This window comes from Vanessa atalanta, chromosome 1 (genome assembly GCF_905147765.1).
Source record: "Vanessa atalanta chromosome 1, ilVanAtal1.2, whole genome shotgun sequence".
In the NCBI taxonomy this organism is placed as follows: Eukaryota; Metazoa; Arthropoda; class Insecta; order Lepidoptera; family Nymphalidae; genus Vanessa; species Vanessa atalanta.
The window spans coordinates 5,336,769-5,358,573 of NC_061871.1; positions in this window are offsets into that span (position 1 = coordinate 5,336,769).

Genomic DNA, 21,805 nt, shown 5'->3' on the forward strand with positions numbered 1-21,805 from the left:
GCGCGGCTTGTAGTTCGGATCGCTGTCAAGGATTTATGTCATTGTATTGCTAATTCGGAATTTCATTAGAATTATTATTAACTCTTTTAATATGTTAATAATTATACTATATTAAAAAATAATATAAGATATATACGATAAGCATAATACCAACAATATTAATCATTTCAATTGTTTCAGTAATAATTTAAAAAAAAATGATATATTTAAAAAAAAAATTAATGTATTTATGTTAAATCAAAATAAAGATTAAAAATATATAAAAGTGATTTACGTTTCTTACAGTTGAATAAAAACGACCGAAAAGTAATTAACTTTCTAACAGACGCCACGAAGTCTTTCGAAGTATTTATAATTCGTTAAGTCATTCCCACGGAATAAAACGAAACGACTTCGTTTTCATATTAATTTATTACAATTTAAGCAATGGATGGTTACAAAATTTTAATCAGCTTAGGGAAAGTTTTTGGTACGAACTCAACATATGAAATGACATTTCCGTATCAACTTCATGTGTCAGCGAGTGGTGTATCAGTTATATTTTTTTGTTATCTGTCTAGAAGCGAAAGGTCTTTATTACTTGCTAATCCACGGCCAGTGTGACGTTATGGTGACGTTAGCTTTTTACATACGTAATGCACTGTCAGCTGAACAATCTAATATATTATATCCATTGTGCCTGTAATTACAATGGCTACGCCAATCAAAAGTTATAAATCTCTGCGTACTAAACCAGACACGGGTAATATAATCGCTTAGAGGAATTATTATGTAATGTTTTAATTTATTTATTTTTAAATGCTATATATATAGCTTATAGGGTAATTAATATAGATGCACACAGTCATAAACTATCTATTTCAATTATTAATACATAGTTTTTTTTTTATTTTTATACTTTTTAAGTTAGCTCCTACGAGCACTATAGTGTAATTTTATGTGATCAAAGTAAATTAAAAATTACCACCATAAAATATATAAATTTAAACATTATGTCAAAAAAATAGTACGTATTTAATGTTGTCGTTGCATTCAGGTAACGAATTGTCCAAAACTGCTCCCTTATCTGAATAAGTCGCTGAATGAATGCGTCATCAGAAGTTACTAATTAGATTACCATCAATTATAAGTTAAAAGACAATGTGCCAAAAATTGCAAATCATTTTCCGGCTCCATAATAAGAGGACTTTATTTGTACATGTATGTTTTTTTTATTTTCCAACCGATTGACTTCAAAACTTCTGAATCTTCTCAGATGGTCCTATATCTTTTTCATTAAGGTACAATTCACTGTTGAGGAAAAACTGTATTCAATATAAATTGCATTGTATTTATTAAAATATGGGAATATATTAATCAAAACCGTTTTTGTAGTTTCTTAGTTTTGTTAAAACACCTTTTACACCTTTGAGTCGACAAAATTTACATATTATAAAATTGTATAAAATATACCAATTTAATTCGAAACAAAACTATGTCTCGTGTTGGCTTTATTTGAATTTGTAGGCTGTAGCAGGATTACTGGGGATATCGTTAGGAACAAAAATAGAACGGTATGTGTAAATTTAATCGTAATACTTCAAAACGTAGAGATAAATTGTTATTACTTTAAAAACTTGATATATTTTTGATAGTTATGTTATATCTTGTATCTTTATAGTAGGATAATTATTAAATATTATTCATAAAATAATTTTTATTAATAATATTTTATATTTTTAATTTTTAGATTTTAGTTTAAAATTAGTAAATGTTTAAATAGAGACTGAAGAATATTAATAATCTTTATTACCATAATAGTTTGACCAAATAATGTATTATAAACTAAAAATAGTTACAATTGTTTTATAAGTAATTTACTTTGTTCTTTCTGTAATAAATTGACAATGATTATAACATCTTACTAAAGCTTTCAGGATGCTGAAGAAATCAAAATCGGTTTTGACAAAGTAGAAAGTGGCGAGTAAACAGGGATACTCGTCGATTTTATTTGAAAACTTTCTGTTGATCTTTATAGCTGCTATTCAGTAGTTTCAAAAACATGGATTGTATTACGTCGTACACCGAGTTTAATGAAAGATCCATTCTTTTGTATACATTTTGTATTATCTGTTATAAAAGGAACGCAACGTTTATCGGAAGCAAACTTCTTCAGCTATATAAAACCTTTTAAAACTTCTGATTTACATTGAACTAAAATATATATATTAGGGTGTCCTATATAAAGAGCCGAGATGGCCCAGTGGTTAGAACGCGTGCATCTTAACCGATGATTTCGGGTTCAAACCCAGGCAGGCACCACTGAATTTTCATGTGCTTAATTTGTGTTTATAATTCATCTAGTGCTCGGCGGTGAAGGAAAACATCGTGATGAAACCTGCATGTGTCTAATTTCAACAAAATTCTGCCACATGTGTATTCCGCCAACCCGCATTGGAGCAGCGTGGTGGAATATGCTCCAAACCTTCTCCTCAAAGGGAGAGGAGGCCTTTAGCCCAGCAGTGGGAAAATTTACAGGCTGCTAATGCTAATGCTAATATATATATATATATATATATATATATATATATATATATATATATATATATATATATATATATATATTTAATTAAAAAAATGTTAAAAAATGCTAATGCTAATATAATTATATATATATCATTTTTGTTTTATTCTTAGATATGTGTCTTGTCTCTCCATAGACATGTCCGTGCCGTTGGTGTATCTTTTGTTACCAAAGAGCATCACAATTTATGTTTAAGGATTTTTATTTTTTATTTAATATTTTTTTTACAACATGGAAATGAAATATTTTATCATTTAATTAATATTGCAATGATGATTGATGCAATGATTTGCAAATCCATCCAAAGTTAAATTTTATAAGTTTAACCTATCTCGTTCCTTATACTAAAATAGACAGCGCGTCATTACGCGCTGTCATTACTTATGTAAAAAAATACATCAAAACCTAACAGCTCGTAAATGTTTCACTGCTGGACAAAGGCCTTCTATCCTCTGCAAGCAAAACCTTTGAAGCTTACAACCCCATGCTGTTCCACTAGTGATTTATGGATACACATATGTACATGTGGCAGAATTTCATTTGATCTGTGTAGGATTCCCATTTTTTTTTTTTTTGTTCACTGCCTAGCACATATTACAACCACGTAAAATCTCAGTTGTGCTTGCCCGAAAACTACGATATTCGATGTCAGCCAAAGGTTATGGCCAACGCTCCATTGCTCGTAAATATCTTCATACTTCAATCTAAACTCATATTATAAAGACGTAAAATTTGATGTTTGTATTTTAGGAGGAATCTAGGTAATCTCACAGTACAGGTAAAGTCACAGGTAGATGGCTATTTTAATCCTAAGCTATGTGTGGGTGCACCCGTCTGAAGCCGAGGCGGGTCTCTAGTATATATCACTATAATAGTAATAAGTTAAATAATAGTACGCGTTATTGCTGATTCAAATAAAACAGCTTTGATGAAAACCAATACGGATGCTACAAAAGCAAACGTAATCGTACAATTTTTATTACGATTGTATTTATAAATTTTATAATATGAGTTACTTGATATTATTATTCAAATATCACCGCGTCTGAACATGAAACAATCACAAACTTCGAAAGTATTTTCGTACAACTTCCATACAATTGAACGAACTGATTCATATGGAAGGCCTAGGTGTATAATTCCTTATGATTTTGTATAATTTACCTAAAATACAACCATTATTGTTGGAGATGTCAGAAAAAATCTAGCCGACTGAGGGTTTTACTAATAACCAATAGAGATTTATTACGATACAAACGATTTATGAAGATTTATTTTCTACCCGTGCGAAGCCGCGATGCGTAATCAGTAATAATTATGATAGGAAAATCTATGAACCTCTATATATATTTGAAATAAGACCCATTTAGTAACACGATCGTACCAAAATCTTTTATCTTATGAAAAACAATTTTTATATTTATAATAGAAGATAGGGTTGCTCTGTCATTATTGAAGTGTAATAAATCTTCGCCATTGTTGTCTTCACTAATAGATCTGGCTCATAGATATCTTTCACTTTGCGGCCTCCTTTTATGAGCCGTAATAAAATACATTTGATATACTTAAAAGCAATGCTTTTATTGCTATGCTGTTTTATTTTATGAAAATTGACCAGTTCTTCTTCTCTCTAACCTGTCCTTCTTATATGCTCTCAGATATAACTCTAAGTTCACAGAGCAAATATATACGAAATTGTTTCTACAATAATATTACCTTTGTCACTGCGGTCACATACACATACACATACACACGTAACATCTTAATTTCCATGGTTAGTGGCGATTTATGTTTTAAGGAATTGTTAATGTTTCTTACGACGCCAATGTCAATGGGCGGTGATGACCACTTACCAAAAAATACCACAGACTCTAAACTAAGGTACCGTTGAAAAATAAAATATATCAACACGCTGAATTTTTTTTGCCGTTTCATTTCTAGTAATTATTTCCAAAATAGTCGAATATATCTTTTTTGACAATCAATAAACAATCTTAGCACATTTATTTGAATAAGAATTTTGGAAATAATAAATGTTATAAAGACTATTATTATGTTGAAAAAAATACATATTATCACATAAGTAATATAAAAAATAAATAAATATGTAAATATTAGCAGAGTTTTTATATTATTCAATTTAAGATTATATAGATAAAAAGCCGTGGGATTTGTCGTTTTTTAATTTAAAAAATAATTGTTAACTATAACATATCTTAATTGATAGTATAAGTACTAAAGGTTAGTTTTTTCTTTATAAGCGGCTAATTTGACAAATATCACAAGTGACATACATACATTTTAAGAACTTTCGATTCAATTATAACTCAAAGCAGAGTCATTAAAAAAACAATGAAATATACAACACAAGTACGTTAATATTCAAAGCGTGTTCTCTTGGTTCTATTCGATTTTGTCGACCGCAAAGTTTGTTGTATATCTCGTTACGGAAGAGCAAAAGGAACTTCACGACTCGTTTATGAGGAACACACTTCCCACATCCCGAAGGCACGTCTGTTTTTTTATCTTCTTGGAAGTTAACCAACGTCGTAAACTTAGAATATATCATCAGGAAATTTGTGAAGTATAGTATTGTAATGTGTATTTGAAGAAAGTTAGTATTTGTAAGTAATAATCGCATGTATAAACTAGTGGTATCTTACCAAGGACAAATTCATAACAAATCCCATAAATTTATTTCTAAAAAATATCAATTAATATTTGTATTGGTTTATTATTATATAGACAGTTAACTTAAGTGTTCGATATCGCGAGGAAAGCCACGTGTGTCGAACCAAACATTGGACTTATATTTGTCTATGTGCAAAAGAAATTATTGATATTATGATTAAAAAAGTTCTAGATACTACGTATCATACATTATGTTCGTTTATAAGTGAAAGACTATCCCGACTGCTATCGACTGAAATAAAACGCGATATCACCAGCTCATCCACCTTATACTGCAATGAGTATGGATGGATGCCTGATGGTTAATGTTAAAGTTAAGCATAAGCAAGCGGCCAAGCGAATAGTTGCTTTATCAATCGTTTACTACAAAAAATCACGAAAAACAGTCAAATAAGTCCATTTTTTATTCATAATGCATTACGCTTCCCCGACATGAAGAGGGGGGTTATGTGGAACTCGACAGTGCCCAGGACGCGTAGCGCATCCTAGTACACAGAAATACCTACTAATTATGCGCCCTTATTATTATAATCTTAATTCTAAATTGAAATATTCTTTATTCTAGTAGGTCCTTAAAAACATTATTAAAATGTAATTTACGTAAAATTCGGCCTGAATACAAATAAGCATCTACTCGACTCTTTTTTATAATCATCTTTATAATCTAATATTAAATAATATACCTTAGCTTAACACCTCACCTATTTATGAATGATTTAATTTTATTTGAACTATCGATGAACGATAATATTTAATTTTACTAACATCGTCCATTTAACTCTAATCAAAGTCGAACTTCAAAGGCACAACAAGCTATCGAAGTTAGCAAACTGCCTTATGATAGTAACCGGTACTCATATCGCCCGGTTGCATGCATAATTGAAACCCAATCTAGTCCTCGTGAAAGCTTATCGAAGGGAAGGATATTAATTCATTATTTCAAGACAAACTAATGTGATATTATACTATTTATTATATAATACAGTATATTTGTTATTGTATTACTTTTTTCCTATACAACTGTAACGGAAAACAAAATCCGATTATTCTTTCAAGCACGCTCTTGAAGAAGAAAGAAATATATATTAATTTTATTATATACTCTTATAAGGGATTAATTAAGGTACAGCTTCGAGGGATAAATCGGAATTTGGAATGTAGATAGACTTAAACTAAGCCCTACGGTACCTAAAAATACTTTATAGTATATAAAATTAAGTGTATACGTATTTTATGCGTGTAATATAAGGATACTAAATAAAAAATGTAACTATTCAAAGTGACAAGTAAATATTAAAAGTAAATTTTGTCTATATAAAACCGAGAGATGTTTTGGGTGGTTACTTTGCAATTCTTCGCTCTAAGATTAAACATAAAGTGCAAGATAAGGAGATTCATTAATGAGGTGTAATAAATCATTGTCATTGTTTGCAGCTCGAGCGGATTTGTTTCACTGAGACACCATTCTCTCTTCTGCCTACTTACTCTGATTTATATTATAGCATCATCAGTGAAAAGGTTCTACAAAACGATCTCCTTAATTTATGAAACAATAAGCATTTTTATATATTTATGAAACGCGATGAACAACGGTCATTATTACTAGAGACGATAAAAATATATATATATGTTTGTCTTGATTAATCTTATATTTGTAGTTACAATTTTATAACATATCTTAATTAGCAAATAGAATAACTACTTATATTTTTTTAGGAAACAAATTTGCCAAATATCACAAATAAGTATATGAGCGGTAACGCTCACAGAGAGAAGAAATAGTCCAAAATTAATAGAGATAGTCAAGCAACAAAAACAGATAAATTGAGGAATCAAACCCGGCAAAATATCACAAAGTTTTTAATACAGTTTACAAACAGCGATTCATAGTATCGGTGTGTTTCGGTTAGATGGGTGAACCAGTGCAACTGTGAATGTTTAATATTTCTTACAGTGCCAAAGTCTATGGGCGGTGGCGAATACTTACTATGGTGGTAAAAAAATAGATAAAATCACATCCAGACTCAAGGCTATTCTTATCACATTTCAAACATCCCATTCGATATCCTTAGAGACAAGAAAACGTAAATTGAATGAAAACCTTATCAAGTGTCCATTACGCAATTACGAGTTGGATGAAATTGGTTTGGAGTCGGAAAACATTATTAGTCTTAAACTAATAGAAAAATCACGAACACAGTAATTTATAAAATCGGATAATTTAAAACGACTTTGATACAAAACGTTAAAAATATGATTCATATTTATATATTAACTTATTAATTTAGTTTAAAGTTCAGATATAATTTTAGCTGATACATTTACACAGCTAGAGCGCTTAGACTATTATAATACGGTGGAGGTACTGACTCGACTGCCTGTCAAGTATCACGAACAACTAGCGACATATAATCCGTTTAAATGATGCAGTCTGACGTACTTACTCGGATAAGCTTAAAGTCGTATAATAGACTCAATTTGAATTTCGCTTAATAATAAATTGATACCATAAAAACTCCAATTTCCTTTTCATTTTTAGTTCAATTCATTCATTGATACTATTAATGCGTAATTAATATACAATAAATAAATAAACCATCTTGGCCCGTTACAAGAAGTGAATCTTAATGATTATGAGTTCAAAATCGGGACAAGCATCAATGAATTCATGTTCTTAATTCGTGTTTATAATTCATCTCGTGTGCGGAGATGAAGGAAAATATAGTGAAGTTACCTGCACTAGACGGATGAGAATCTGTCACGTGTTTCCACCAACCTGCATAGAGCAGTGTGATGGGATCCAAGCATTCTCCTCAAAAAGCGAGAGGTGGCCTTTGCCCAGTTACATTAAACAATTATTATTTTTTTTAAATATATAAGCGCACAGGTCTATGTCGATAAAACAGAAAAGTTAAAGTGATATATTATGTTTGAAATTATGGTCAATAAATTGTCAAAAAGTGGAAATTATAGTACACTTATAATATTTAATGACTAAAATAAACATAAACTGTTGGTTCATTGTTTGAAAGAAAACTAGCTTTCTCAATGAATTCCTAATATTCCTATTCTCCTTCCAATTATACGTAAAGCTTGACTTAGTGGTGAGATCGACAATAGCCCAGGGGGTAAGGATCAACTAAGGATTGTACATCGCAACCCGCATGCGGTATAGCTTTATGCTCTGAGTAAACTAAATGGCATACCAGAAAATACCGCCATCCATTTTCTAGATTCGGAAAATATAGCTGTATATATTATATCAATAGAAAAGTAATAACTAGCGAAAGTTTTAGTCTTAAATGTATTAAATATTATATACTAGATGAAAACCGGTCAAGTGAAATAAAACTAAACATGTACGGTTTAACGTTTACCTTTCATAAAGCTTTTTTTAAAAACGTTGTGATTATCAAACATCTATATTTTATATTTAGGTGGTGAAAAATAACAATAATCATTCTTTAAACAGCTTTCAGAACGCACCCGTAAAAGTCAAACATGGCCACCCCTTGAACTGTCATGTCAATGTCAACATTGACAGATACTCGTCATGGCGGGAAAATTGATTCTCGAATATATATAATTTTTAAATGCGTATCGAGTAAATTATTATTTAATTTATCGAGTAAAAGATTATTTAGTTTATATACATTTTTTAATTTTTACATAATGTATATACACATAAATTATATTTTTACATTTAAAAATTATATATATTCGAGAATCAATTTTCCCGCCATGACGAGTATCTGTCAATGTTCATGTTAATAGAAAAGTGACAGATACTCGTCTGTAATATACAGATAGTAATAATTCATATAATATTTAATATAAGGTTATACATTCTAATTAGGTACCAAACACTTTTTATATATTTTACCGCCAAGCAGTAGTAATACGGTTTGATGTATTTCAGTTTGAAGGGTGAGTGAAACTGTATAACTAAAGGAACATAACATCTTAGTTCCCATGGTAGGTGGCGCATTTGCAATTTAAAGAATGATTAATATTTCTATGGGCAGTGATGACCACTAACCATCTGGTGGTCCTTTCAAGCAAGTTCTGTTGCTAGAATGCGTGGATCTTAGCCGAATATTATTGAAACCCGGGCATGCTTCTTTAAGTTTATTATTAATTTTGAGCTCAATAGTATAGTATCCACCAACCCCCATTTGAGCAGCATGGTCCACCACGCTTAAGCTTAATAAGCTTCTAAGTGGGTATTAGCTATTACTTTTACTATACTTTAGTTACTATTATAAAATACTAAAACGCATAGCCAACGATGCTCTCAAAGTTTTTCTTGAAAATACAATGTATTCTGTAAAGTGGTTACTGCTCCGAAGTGCAACGCTGCGGGCAAGGTTTGAACGTTATATTCTTCGCCCGTTCCTTTATCGCCATTTTGGGACTACAAAGGTTGAATGCTGAATATCGATTTCCTTTGCGTAGTCACGCCTTTTGTGACATTTAAATTTAGTCAAGATTGAAACATCCACAGCATGAATTATAAATAAACAAATTATCATTTTACGTAGACATCATTATAATTTGATTATTAATTATTAATAAAATATTTAAGCAGTTTGAATGTTTTTCATATGGAATTGTAATATTGTTTTCACTCATATAAAATCTACATTAGATCTTTTTTTTTATATTTTTTTAACTCGCTTGAGTAGAAGTAATACAAAAAGAATAAAAAGTCAATAAAACCAATTAAAGTAAAACAAAATAATTAATTAATTTTATAATTAAGTTACTAATAGATAATTAATTTATTAAAGTACCGTATATAAACTGCCTGTAGAAAAATCATAGCGAGTTCACTGATTCAACACTTTGATTCATTTATAATGAAAGGCGTTATCCGATATTGATGATTAACATAAATATAAATTAATATTTATTTTTCTCGAGAGCCAAGACTAAATAAATAGAACACATTCATTTTAAATTAAGAATTCGTGTTTAAACCCAGGCACTAGATTTTCAACTTTGTAAAATTTGCGCTTTAATTCGTCTCGTTCAATTGTGAATGAAAACATAATGAAGAAACCTGAATAGATGAACAGATGAAGTAATGGATGAAGAAAACTGCACCTGCAAACTGGATGAAAATAGATAAATATTTTAAAAAGAAGAGAGAGAGAAAAACTCTGACTAGCAAAGTGACATTACGGGCTGTATTATAGTACTTTCTTTACTTTATTTCTCTTTCAATGAACAGTTTGATTTATAATTTATGACAGCAAGGCACTGAAGTACAACGTACAAAACATTTAATTTTAGTTTGGCCTCGAGCCAGGCGTCTGCATATTGATGCGCAACTTTTGCGCCGGCTCAGCGCGATAGTAACTGTTTGACACAAGCCAAGGCTTGCTTAAAGTATGGCCGTGTCATAGAAATTTAGTTGATTTATCGAGGCATAACAGAAATAGAAAGACATATATTTTCTTAAATAAATATTTCACAGACGTAAAATGTGTTAGCATTTCGTTAAGTAAAACCCGACCTTTAAAAAAAATCGCTATTTTACAACTTCCTGTTATAATTTGTAGAAATAAATCAGAAATAGAATGTCGAAATTACTAAATAATAACATTGTGGATTGATTTAATTACTCTTGCCAAAGTTTCTAACGATTCATAATATATTTTTTTATACCTAAATTAAATACTTATATTAAAACAAAAACTATAAGTGACTAACTCCACAAAACTTTACTCTAAAGGAACCTTTCCATAATATCATTAATCAAAGTTATCCGCAGAAATATTGTGTATATTCTCCCAAATATTAATACGCATTCGGTTTGGTAGACCGCGAAGTTTGTTATATACCTCGTTACAAAGAAACGAAAACTTTTACTCCTCGACTCGTTTGCGGTCTGTGGTATTACGCCCCCGAGGCCTACATCTTTAAACATATACGACCTCCTACTAACTCCTTACTACATACGAACTAATGTTAGCATTCATAAACGTTTTGTAAGTTCTGCAAGTTTCGAAATCAAATATTCTGGACCTCTTTGTTAAATAAGACTTATAAAATAATTTCAAATGTTTGTTAAATACAAACATTTTTTTATTTATATTTTAGTTTGTTTTTTGTTATAGTTTATTTACACTATACGTTATTTACTTCAAGTATTTAAATATTTGTATGTGTAGTTAGATTAAGATTAAGAGCAGCAATATTTTTAAAAATATTATAACGGAAGCTTTTAAATATATTATTACGCTCAAAAAATTTAGTTTTATCATTTGTTTAATTAAATTAAAAATATCACCTGTATTAAAAAAAATTAGCAAAAAAATAAATATTTATGTCAAATAAAGAAATCTAATATATTTAAAACCTACCTAGCTTTAATTGGTATATTCATGAAAATAATTACCGCTATGGCATCGTGCACGTAGCGTAGTCGTATATCTCTTTTGTAAGCGAGATTAAAGAGGCGCTGGCGGGAGCCGATGTCATCCATCTCTGTTAAATGCTGTTTCGACGCCAGCGCCGCGCCGCCGCTCTATCCACTAGCAGGCGTAAACGTACTACCCAACAGTACAGTCTGTGATACATGACTTCAGCGATAATATTTCTCTCCTTCCTTTGAAATTTCAAATCCAGATTTCTTGTAAGTATTATGTTCTCATTCTTCGAATTGAAATTGTATTACCCGAAATATTGTTAATTTTTTTCTTTTTTATTTATGCTAACTAATGCTGACGACTTTGTCTATTACTAAAATTTCAATGTCTATTTGGTGGTGACCACTTACCACCAAGACGAAAACTCGATTTTTAATTTGCTATCCGTGATAAAATTGCATTGTTAGTGTCCTATGTGACTTAAGAACTCCTTACATCGATGATGGCCATTATAAAACGGAGATTGTTTTGCGCAAGACATGATGTCCTTCTGATCGATTTCGGTCACGACGGTATCTCGAGGTAGACCAGCCAACTACGCAGAACATATTATAGTGCACAAGTGTAAACACAGATACTCTCTATTCCGTCACTCTCATAATCTGATGAGACGGCAAATCCCACACGACTGAAAAGAGTTCATGTTCAGGGCCAACGGTTTCATGTGATTTTTGTACGGCACGGGAGCGTACACACTTCCGACTTCCAGACTTCGGGCTGTTACTGAGAATTTTTCGGCAAAAAAACCCAGTTACTTCCTAACGGCTCAACCGAGGATTTGCGGCCTTATATGAAGCCACTAGACCTCAGTTAAAAAGACCAATGAGAGATCAGGCACAGGACCAATGCCTTTACATGATTTTCGAAGTACAGAAGTTAAACCTACAGTTTATGGGTACAAGCATACAAAGCCATACTTCTAAAAAACAGAAAATCTAACACCAATGGAAATCTTCAAATATTACTACGAAACAAAACGCTCACAATGTTTTTTTTTAATTACTATTTTGCAGCTCTGACCAGAGCGAAGTGGAAACAGTTTATGAAAACTTCACTTGCATACCGAGTTGTATTCACTGACATTTCCAAACAAATTATATTTGGTCTGTAATAACCAAGTTTCGACAAATATTTTTCGCTAGATGAATTTTAATATTCACAAGATAATTTATTATGATTAAAAAAATAACTTTAGAATTATTTATATAAAGGTCTTAATTATGATAAAATTCCAATTAAAAATAGTTAGTCTAGAAAAGTTAAAAAATGTTAATCATTTTTAAAAGAATTTATAAAATCGACTCGAAGAGAAAAATGGATGATTTTTATCCCAATAAAAAGTTAGTTATTATGATGTAAATATATCAAATCAAAATATACTTTATACAAGTAGGCTTTTACAATCACTTTTGAATCGTCACTTAACAAACTATATTAAGTGAAGCTACCACCGGTTCGGAATGTAGATTTTACCGAGAAGAACCGGCAAGAAACTCAATAGTTACTTTTTTTCAACATCAAAAAAGACAGTCTTGTTAGTATAATGCCTTATTAGTTAATTACAGAATTTGTTCTTGATTCCTAGTACCTACTGAACCTGTGTCTTTACCCACGCAAATTTATAAAACTTTACCTTTAGCACTTGAGGGTTGAATTTAGAAAAGTTAGGCTACTTTCCACTATCTCCATAACAAATTTCATCTAAATCGGTTCAGTTTAAGTGTGTAGAGGTAACAGACAGAGTTCGTTTCGCATTTATAATATTAGTATAGATTTTAAACAATTTTTAATTGATTATTGTATCCATTGTACGATTATGAATTTATTAATATCAATAAATTACTGACATTCGCAAATAAGTAGTACATTTATAAACTGATTTTTATAAATGTTCTCATTCAAAATTTAAGTTAAAAACAGTGTATTACTAACCAACTAACCATGCAATAGTATACATAAGAAGTTCGCAAAATTTAACCTGTTTTAAGAATAAAACGGCACAAGAGCTTCATTATATTCGTAAATATTCACTTCTCTGAAATTTACATTTTTATGATATTTACAATTAAAGCCCTTAAACAAGATAAACAATATTTGTTATTTGATAATTGCTTTCGATGTGCTTATGCGTACATGTTTATGTATGTACATTGTACAGTGTATATATCTCTTGATAACGTCACAACGGTGACAAGCGGTGGCTAATTGACTAAATTCCAACGCTCATGCCATTGCTGAACTCTGGTCGATAGATAGCTAATTACCTAAATGTGGCTACTTAGTGTTCCAGCTGCATAGTGAATAGCGAAGCGTGGAAAATGCCATCGATTTATCAATTACGCGATTAGATTTCTTTGGGAATACGTTCTGTCTAAAAACTAGACAACAAATCGGTCAATTGTTTGACTTTTTTCGTTTGGTTCTTCAGTTTCAAATGCTACATAATTTGTCTCTAAATTGTAATTATAAAGTATGTAGTTTGATTTATATTTATAATTTATCTGGATTTAAAAAACATTATTCTTCATCAAAGAATATTTATGTACTGTAAATAATTATAAACTCTTTAGTAGTAGTTTACGCTACTAGTTTGTTTGACAATATTAGATAGTCCTATTCATTATCCTCAGATATTTGTAAATTAATTATCAAGAAATAATTTTCATCTGTTTTTTATAGAATTGTGTTTATATGAAGAAGTAATAAAGTATTTGATTATTTATATGTCTAGATAGACTGTATAGGCTCAGAACTCGTCGAAAAAAGTAGTAGCCAAAAGTGCCCACTAAGTATACGCACACTAATAAAGTAGTATGACGTTTGTTTTATGTACTTTTGTAGTTCGACCCTCTAAATATATAAATAATCTTATGTAACAGTTTAAAGCACTAGTGCTCGCTAAGTAAAAATGAAACACGTTTTTTTATTGTTTATTTCTTTAATATACTTAAAACAGATAAAAGATTAGTATGGACTGTTGAAATAACGGCTGGTATTCTTCTGGCTATGTTAGCAAGTATATAAAAATATTTTGTAATTGGTACAGAGATATTCTGGCAAGGGAATACATCAGGGATAAGCTTATTTTGTTAAGGAGTAAGTATGGTATGTAATTATTATTATTTTATTGTTATTACATTTATATACATTTTACATAATCATATCAAAACAATATAATATACATAAAAAAGAAAAAAATATATTTTTTTCAGTTAAAAGTATTTCTTATGTAACAATAAATTATGAAAAATTAGCAAAACTCAAAAACTTCAGCATTAAATAAGCAATGACGTATCAATATAAAAATAACACAAAGAAATGAAATGGAAAAGGTTTAACCGGAAACTCATTGATCTATAATCTCTATAATGCCTAACCGAAAAAAAAAACTAAAAAACAATATACTTAAAATTTAGACCAGAAGGTGCAACGTGTTTCGGATGATTATTATTAATATATAATATTATTTTAAGCTATTACCGAGGTAAGCGTGAATTTCTTAATAATTATCCTAGACATCTGAGATACATTGTGGACGCTTTGAAAATGCTATCATTTATTTTATAATCATGATCGTTAATTAGTTAGTAGATAAGTTGCGAAACACCAAACTGAGGGAGAAAAGTTGCGTACTTTCGCAAGTTCGCGTGTGACGTGTGTCTTAGTTAGGACCCTTAAAATAATAAATTTGTGTTTGGCCTTATTTGTTGCTGTTGGAGTATTGTCATCAATCGCGCACCATTGTTTTATGGGCGGTGAATGTGAAGCGCTCTTTTGTCTGGTTTGTATTGATCCATTGTTGGAAGATAAAATATCCCTAATGCGTGCGAATGATTGATCGCTCTCAATAATGGCCTATTTATAGATCAATACCTATATATATATGTTTACGTAATAATATGTCAACAGTTTTCTTTATCGTTTTAATTTTCAGAGTATCGATGTGAGTGGAAAAGTTCTTTAATTATGTAACCAAATACTTGCAAAGGATATATATGGAGTTTCTAAATGTTCCAAAAAATATGTTCATCGTCACGTAACCTTTTAAACACAAATTAAAAATTAATTTCTTTCAAGCTATAAACTTGAATTTGTTGTTTTGTCTCGTAACTTCGAACAACCAGAACATATTAAAACAGAAATATCATAAACCTATTTATAACTACATCAAGTTACTTTTTACATTTGAAACACTAAAACACAAACTTAGTTTTAATATTAGATTTTATTTACACTAAAGCAATGTGTTTTATTCCATAGAGGATAGAGTAAGTCATTAATGTAGATGAGGAATAGAAAAGCTTCAAGGATTGATCCTTGAAGGACCCCCGTACTAACTGTGACCCCAGGAGATCTTTTTCCTTTTACGTCGACCCTTTGAATTTTATTGTTAAGATAAGATATCAAAAGGTTGAAACGCACATCCTCCAATCTATAACTATACATAGCTGATGTGTCATGAAAGTTTTTTCACATATTATACTGATTGTATATCTATGTAGTAATTGTTACAGAAATATACCATCGAGTCAAAAGACATAACATATATACTTTAAACAATATTTGTTAGATATTCAAGTAACAAGCAGCCTAGAAATTATTATATATTGCATTAAACTAATATGAAATATTATAAATAAACACGAGCGCCATCTAATATTATTTAAATTTAAATGTCACAAAAATGAATGTAAATAGTTACTACAACGAACATTATAAATATTGGTATAGTAGTATTAGTATTGTAAATAAGCATAAAAAATAAAATCAACATATAAATAATACAACCGCTGTAATGAATAAATGATTATAAGCTCCCTTACCTTAATTTTTGAGGCAATATTTGATTTTCGAATGCCCATAATTGTATAAAACAAGGATAAAATTATAAAAAAAATATACCCACAATGGTGGATAAGTGGTATATTGGTATTTATTAAACTATATTCGATTAGATATATTCAGCGACTCACAAATTTTCATCTTTGTTAATTATGAAGTTAATTACCTTAATAAAATATATACAACTGGTTTCAACAACAAATTGCATATATTTTCTCTTAAGCAGCTCTTGTTATAATAACTTGATATTTTTTTGTAGAAAACACATTCTGCAAACTTTTAAGCGCCACAACACGCTAAAAGTGGAATAGGTGCTTGCTTACGGGGCATATGAATATTCATTGGGATTATATTGTTGGATGATGCTCTTATAAGCACATTATGTAATATAATAACATAAGTGTATAATATACACCTTTTCATCCATCTTAACGTAGCAAAAATTAATTATTATTTTAATTTGAATACAATTCTTTCTGTCTGGTAATGTTTAAGGCTATTTTCTGGCATTTAATAGGTACCTATCACGCATAGCAAGTCTCTTTTGTATTTAATCTAATTTTGTAACAAAGGCCCCCCAATAACTCTTAACAATTAACCTCATGTCTATGGACATTAATACTATAAAACGTGCAAACTATTCCTTTACTCTGTCAATGTACTGTTTATGACCCTAAGATGTTACCATTGTACCTTTAACTAACACGTACCGTAACCGTCACGTAGGATCCCTTCAAACAGCAGTACGATGGATATTGACATTTAAATAATCATATTACCAGAAACAAATGCCTCGAAGGACTGGTGGCTAGCCTGTTCGGCTCTGCAGATTATAAAGTTCAAAGTCGTTTGGAGTTATGAGGTTTTCTTTAAAAAAATATGCAGCTTTATGTTGTCAGAGTTTCGCCTGCCCATGCATACGCAAAGTCTTAAGGTCTGCGCCTCGATATCCATGAAATAATACTATAACATCAGACTTAATTCCTTTATTAAGCTATATTACACAATATTATTTTTTGTCAGTCTACATGTTACCAACTATTAGTTTTTCTTGTTAACCAAAATAATATATACCTGATCTTAGATGAGAACCGTGGCTAATTCGGTCTGAAGGACATTTATTACTTTAATCAGTACCGTATATTATTTATTCGTACAAGATTGATAATTTTTATTGCATATTTCCTCTTATCCACCTACGTCAGTCCTTTACCCATAATACTAGTAATGTTAAAAGTAACTAACTGCTTACACACGCAGTTATGATTTAAGACATTATGAACTTTGTGTCGTAATTACTTACAACAATTCTACCTTTAGAACACAACAAAATAAACTGTTTGTTTAATGGTTTATAGTCTGTTTGACGGTTATAATTGCACAGATCTCTACCACAGTTGCAAGAATATGGAAAGATTTTATCAATATCATTTGTTTTCGTTTCGCAGAAACAGTTATAAAATAGTCAGTCCACCGTGAAGCTATTTATGTGTGCTATACTTTACACGCTTATTAATGCTGTCAGATTTGATTGAAGCAATTCCTCGACTGTGATTCGTTCAAAGCAATAAAAACAATAGTTCAGCCAAGAGTCGCAAATTACACTTTGAACAAAATAAGGGGCAACGCCGCCAGTAAACAAGGATTCCCATTGGCTTTATTTGAAAAGTTTTGATCTCTTTCAGTTGTAGGAAAAACAAGGGCTTCATTGTATTGCATTGCAAAATAATTGTGATCGTTTTTTATATGATTTGTAGTGTCCGGTGAGATATAAGGTGAAATTATGTAATAAAATTATTTACAACGAGCTTTATTCATCATTCGCTTCAACGAATACTTTTTATTTATTTTTATATTACATGAAATTTCTTGGTATTATGTTTCGTGGTAAGATCTAAGATTAAACACCGATTTGAAGGAGAATCACATTTGGTACTCTATTAATATAATACCCGTTATTTATTTTATCTATACAAGTACATAAAAGTCTTAATAGTAAATTAGATTTGAATGTAAACTTTTAATGTATTATAACAAATATACAATGTATAATATGTATCTTCATAGAAAATCTTGATACAAAAGTTTTTTTTTAAATAAGTAGTATAGTTCTAACTCGACTACAGAGGGTATCTGTTTCATCAATCAGCGGGCTATGTATGTCCATCTATTCTCATATCTGTATCTTCTTAACTACCTATCATAATTTGACAAATGACGTACTGTTAGAAGCGTCTCGATCGTCTACTAGTAAACTCTGTAACGTCATACTAAATCTAATACGCTCCGTATTAGATTGGCCGTTCTCCTCTGGCCGAAAATAAGCTTCTCTTCAAAATTATGTATAAAATGTTACAATACCAGGAAATTAATATAAGTCGTCCAATTATTATTTGGGTAATAATTCTTAACAGATGTAGTAATGGAATTATTAAAAGGTTCCGTGAAGATCTTAATAAGGAAGGATCCCCAAGAATTTCAAATTGTATCTTTAAATAGCAAATAGCATTAAATAGCGCACACAGGAAGCCACTTGAGTCTTGAACGATATTCAGAGAAATTGACATAATTTCAGAGGCAGAATATGAACCCGATAACAATATTTTGAAGTCGCTCAAGCTTACTGAGTTGCTCCCCAGTCATCAGGATAGCTTGCATCTACATAATCTAGAATTGATATCAGAAGAAAGTTTTCATTACCAAGAATTGAGAGTACCTATTGGAGACGCCGTAATAAGCTTATCGTAGCGAATATTTTTCTTCTTACTTTTTAATTTGCCTGACCACGATAATGTCTGGTCTAAATACACTGCAAACGATATTAAACGATGGAGCAGTAAGGTATTCTGGCACTGTTTTATTCTACAGGTGGTAAATTTAATTGGTCGTCCCTCATGATCATCCGTGCCTTTTCACGAAATCATTCGCATAGACTTCAGGAAACCAAGAGGCAAGATGTTACAAATAAATAGGAAATGATAACTATTATAACTAATATACTCTAAATTACAATAAACAATGGGAAAATTCCATTAGAAAATGCAAAACATAAATGAATACATACATACTTGATCGGGTGAATTACGATAACAATAAACAAATGTTCGTTTAACTTCGTCTTGTAAACGTCTTATAAAATAGAGTGCCTGGTTCAAAGAGACTGCAGCAATGAACTTCATTATCTCGCTGCATTAAGTAAAGAGTAATATAAATCTACAGGTTTGAATACGGAATAGAAGTAGGGCATTACGACAAGAGAAACAAGAGGATAAGAAAAGAGACTCAAGAAGAGGTAAATTCAAGAATATAAAACGCTCGCGAAAGTAGTTACGTGCGTAGAATTAAACAGAATGAAATATCCATTATCCTGAGAAGACAAATGATTCGAATATCCCTGTAAAGTGGTATAGAAAATAAACAACTTATTTATTTTGAAACCAAACGTTATTATTACGCGTTACCCTCTCTACAATACTCTCTTCCAAAAGAGAGAATATTATATTACTTAATACACTACCGATTTAATATTACTAACCAAAATTAAAAACAACAGCACAACAAAAGGCGTAAATTACAAGCATTTTATTGAAGGTCAATAGTATACACTTAAATTCTCACTTAAGGTCTCTTTTTTTCTACCTTATAAAATATTATCTCTTCTCTCCTATGCGCTTTTTTTTCGCAAAAAATTAGGAGCTAATCAATTCGACTGTTTTTTTGTGCATAAGTTATCCCACTGATGGTAAATCGCCAGATGACGCCCCAGCATCGAAATCCCCCAAGCCCAAACGATATTATAAACATTTAGATTTTTTATTAATTTGAACTGATTAAAGTCCACATAACTTACTATAAACTTACCAGTTACCATTAAAAGTTGTACATGAATATGTATTTTAACAGCGAACTAATTCAATATTTGCGTTAAAGATCACATGTTTTGTGAATTATAAAAAATATTTGTCTAGTTCGTTATTATACAAGGTATCGATAACCTCAGTCACAATCGTACATCTCTTTTGTAAGCGAGATTAAAGAGGCGCTGGCGTGGACCGTTCTCATTAATCTCCGTTAAATGCTGTTTCGACGCCAGCGCCGCGCCGCCTCTATCCACTATTACAGCGCCCGAGCAATATCATGATGCATGGATGCGTCGAAAATACTATTTCTACCCTTACATTAAATTTTAAAATATATTGCAGTCTCCGTTTTAAGTTTTACGATTCTATTCGATACAGTATATTTACAATAATATCTTGTATATTCAAGTATTGACAAATATTTAGTTTACATTTGCACTTTTGTTTTATTTATTGTTTTGTCTGTACCAAGAAATTTTTTTTTATATTCTTTGATATCTATCTGGTCAACTTACACATTTTTTGAGATAATATGACATATTTTATTTATTATTAGTTCTCGCTTTCTCACCTCCTTTTGCCGTTTAAATTTATTGCCTTCTGTGTGTTTAATAAGCCTGATCATATCTTTTAACTTTTTCGCTATTCAGCAGATCTCAAAACAAATTACGATATCACAAAATTTTTCGTAACTTTACGTTTCGATACCACTTAATCGACCCCTAAAATATTATTTTTTTCGCACAGAACTGCAGCTACAACTTCAGCAGTGATAACATAAAATATATTTTAACTGTTTGGTATATTGGCACGGTGTCAAATATTGAAACACTTAATTTCGAAATGTTACTACGAGTATGTATTAGATTCTATCTAATTATTTATGTATTTTACATTTTTCTCATTAAGAACATATACAACAATATTTTTCGCGTATGAATATATTGAATATTGAATCAAATCAAATAAACTTGATTTTACAAGCACTTTGGTCTCGTCATTTTGCAGAATTGTATTTAACGTAAAGCTACCATCGGTTCGAAATGTAAATTCTACCGAGACAATATATCTTACTCATGCACACGCTAGTAAGCCCTATTCTTGCCTAGCTAGATTAAATTCGAAATTATTTGTTAGGTTTGGAATGAAAAGGTAGGAACTTTCCGTTCTTGATTAGACTAATTTATACCGGACCGGATATTGACAATTATAACCGATACAAACAAAAAAAAAACAAAGAAGTTTTTGAAATTAAAAAATATGATCAAATTATACAATGTATGTCATTATTTATAAGAAAATTTTACACGTACAATACAAGTTTTACTCTTATATAATCTGCAGTTGTTCATTTCGCAAAATTTACCGATTAAATTAAACTAAAATATTCAACTAAAATCATTCGAAAACATAGT